At 35.4% G+C, this 3256-nt stretch overlaps 2 protein-coding genes across 2 annotated transcripts in view; both read right to left on the reverse strand.

Annotated features, from left to right (window-relative positions):
• The window catches only part of LOC100642048 (uncharacterized), a 24153-nt gene that overhangs the window by 8683 nt on the left and 12214 nt on the right, over positions 1-3256 (reverse strand). The gene's annotated exons all lie outside the window — the stretch shown is intronic.
• LOC100631648 (probable serine/threonine-protein kinase mkcC) overlaps positions 1-3256 on the reverse strand; it is a 26010-nt gene that overhangs the window by 869 nt on the left and 21885 nt on the right. The window lies entirely within an intron of this gene.

Below are 3256 nucleotides of genomic sequence, written 5' to 3' on the forward strand. Positions count from 1 at the left end.
CTGATAGTACATACTGTGGTTGGAGAGTGTGAAGGTATTGTCTCATGTCTCCATGAGGTATTAACTCCAGTACTATCATCAACTGTTCTCAATATAATAAAATAATTATTAATTATATTAATTAACTCACTGGCTCTCCAACAGTGACCATTCCATGTAACTTGACAATGTTAGGATGATGAAACTGACCCATAATGGCTGCCTCTTGAAGAAACTTGACCTTATCTTGCTCCTCGGAACTATTCTTTAGCGTTTTAATTGCAACTGGCTTTGATAACCACATTCCTTCATAGACTGTACCAAACTCACCAGATCCTAACTCATTACTAATTCTATTATTGTTGAATGATAATAATTATTATCTTATTTTTAAAATACTTCATACTTTATATCATTTCTTTTTAGCTGTTTGTAACCCTTTGACTCCATTTGCTGATATATACTGCTAGTGTCATCACCAGGTGCCCAGTAATGTGGCTCTTCATTACTTTTGGCTGATGGTGAGGCTGATTGATTCTATCATTAAGTATACAAATTTCATTTCCACAACTAGCTAAATTACTTACATTTAATTCATCATAAATATTGATTTGATCGTCTGGTAATTGTCTTTCAACTTTTATATCCTGCATAAAACATTAGTTTGATGATAAAGCCATAAATATGTATCAATATTTGTAAAAGATAAGGTTAAAGCTTTACATAGTAAATTTTATTTGGTGAAACTAAATTAATTCACATAACTATATTCATTTATTTACATCGAATGGTGAGGACTTCTTGTCTGTTATTAGCGTTTCATAAGCAGTTTCTACTGCTGCTGCTTCAAATGACTAGAGGAGTGGATATAGATACATGGCATGAATTCAATAAAATTAATTTCTAACCTTATCACCATAAAGTGGATTAGAAATAGTAGATGCTTTCTGCTGCTATAAAAACATGCATGTAAAAAGAAGTATAGTTTTATAAGCCTAACCATATTAGTATCACTGTAAAGTGGATTAGAAACAGTAGATCCTCTCTGCTGTTATAAAGACATACATGTAAAAAAGAAGTATTGTTCTGCTTACTGGGACATCAGGTGCTGTTTCATAGTGGTCATAAGTCACAGGCCCTGATAACTTGTCTACATCATCATACACCACATTGTTAATAGTATAACCTCCCTCACTACGTAATGTACCTAATAAAGAAAGACAGTTTACATACCAGCATCATAAATGGAGCATGTTAAATTGTATATGGGATGTGAGTGTTTTTTTACTTGAAGCGCTAAATGATGCTGTAAGCAATGTCACACGATCTGTGTAGCGTTTCTTCCTCTTCTTCATAACAAGCAATAAGACAATAATGATACCCACACTGGTGGCTATAAATAACACTAATATACTAATGACTACAGCAATCACTGTAGAAGCACCACTGTCAGCTGAAGGGTTTGAGATCACTGAAGGACTTGCGGTAGGAGATGAAGTTACAGCATGAGAAGAACTAGTTATGCTATCAGTTGAACTACTAGAAGGAGTAGTAGCCCCAGTGATAACAGATGAACTGCTAGAAGCAGTAGATCCAGTTGAAGTCGCAGATACAGTATTAGGAGGAGTAGTAGCTGATGAACTGCTAGGAGGAGCATTAGTCATCACAGAGGTACTGCTAAAGGCAGAAGTAGCAACTGATGTTGAAGTGGCATCAGTATTAGTCATCACAGAGGTACTGCTAGGGGCAGTAGTAGTTGCAGTAGTAGCAATAACTGAGGAGTCACTGGGAGCAGTAGCAATGATCACTGTTGAACTAAATGGAGTGGTATCAAACAAACTGCTAGAATAAGTAGGTGACAAAAGTGATGGATTAAAATTATCACTTATACTGATAATAGACGAGGTACTAGGAGGAGTAACAGTAGTCATTGATGAACTAGGAGTGGTAGTGACCAGTATAGATGAAGTACTACTAGGAATGATGGACACCACTGTAGATGATATGATGGTATTATCAGTAGTGCTAATAGTAGCTGTGGTAAGTGCTGTAGAAGTCATTATTACAGAAGTTGTACTAATGACTGGGCTTGTACTTGTTGATGAGGCAACACTAGTAGATGTCACTGAGACTGAATACAAATCATAATAAAACATAAATATTATCAATAACTTACTTGATACTTCTACAGTGACTAATGGGAAATCATTATTTGAGTCTGTTACAAGTGCTTGAGTTATTGTTGAATAAGGATCATCAGCATTAGCATTGACTCGTTCATTAAGAGGTCCATTCCCTACCTGCTCATATAGAAAAAATTCAATTTTATTTTCTTTAGGAATATGAACACCAAATATGTCTCCTTCCTGGAACTGCAGTGGAGTCTGAGGAATAAACTCATAGAGATTAGTACCAATCATTGTATTAGCGTTAGCTGAACTAAATCCTATTTTATTGTAATTATTGGTACCCAGTTGACGCCATATTTGGAACTCAGGTGAATTAATGTTATTGTTATTCACTCCTCCATATATCCATTTAGTGAGGGATCCATTACATAAGAACACAATTTCAGGATATAAATACTGCCTTCTATCATCAATAGCTCTGCTACTTTGGATTGTTAAAAAATTATCTCGAATAACTGAGGGAGTGATTGAATTGGTACTATTAACACAGTATCCATCTAATGATAGTAAAATAATTCAACGATACAGTGAGCGTGTGTCTTACCTGTTACTGGATATACTAATATCAACTGGTTTGTGGTTGGTGAGCTACCTAAATCAATTTGATTTGGACTAATTGATATTTCTGAACTGCTACTGAAACTGATTCCAGATACATCTTCAATGTAATAGACTCTGACAACACTCTCTTCCTCAAGAGGTTGTACTATTGCCACAACTTCTCCACTCATTACTGGTATAGGAGGATTGAGTAGATATTCAAACACTCCACTAGTACTGACATTAGAGGTAGAATAATAAATAGTTCTCTCACTACCAGTCACTAGATCATACTTCCCAGGATCATTGCTATTAGGTCTATAAACTCTAACACTTGGAAATAAATTAATACTACCAGTAGCTCTCCTTACATCAATACCCAATATAAGACTGGTTATATTAGTGGATGAACAATTGAATTGATACTCTTGAAGAGCTCTTATTTTGTCACTTGATATCATTCCAGTGGCAGTAGCTGATGTGTGTTGTGCTCTGTATGTTACTTGTGACAACTCCATAAACTTCTCTGTACATCCCTGCTCTCCATA

The sequence above is a fragment of the Amphimedon queenslandica genome, unplaced genomic scaffold (genome assembly GCF_000090795.2).
Source record: "Amphimedon queenslandica unplaced genomic scaffold, v1.1 AMPQUscaffold_13490, whole genome shotgun sequence".
Lineage (NCBI taxonomy): Eukaryota > Metazoa > Porifera > Demospongiae > Haplosclerida > Niphatidae > Amphimedon > Amphimedon queenslandica.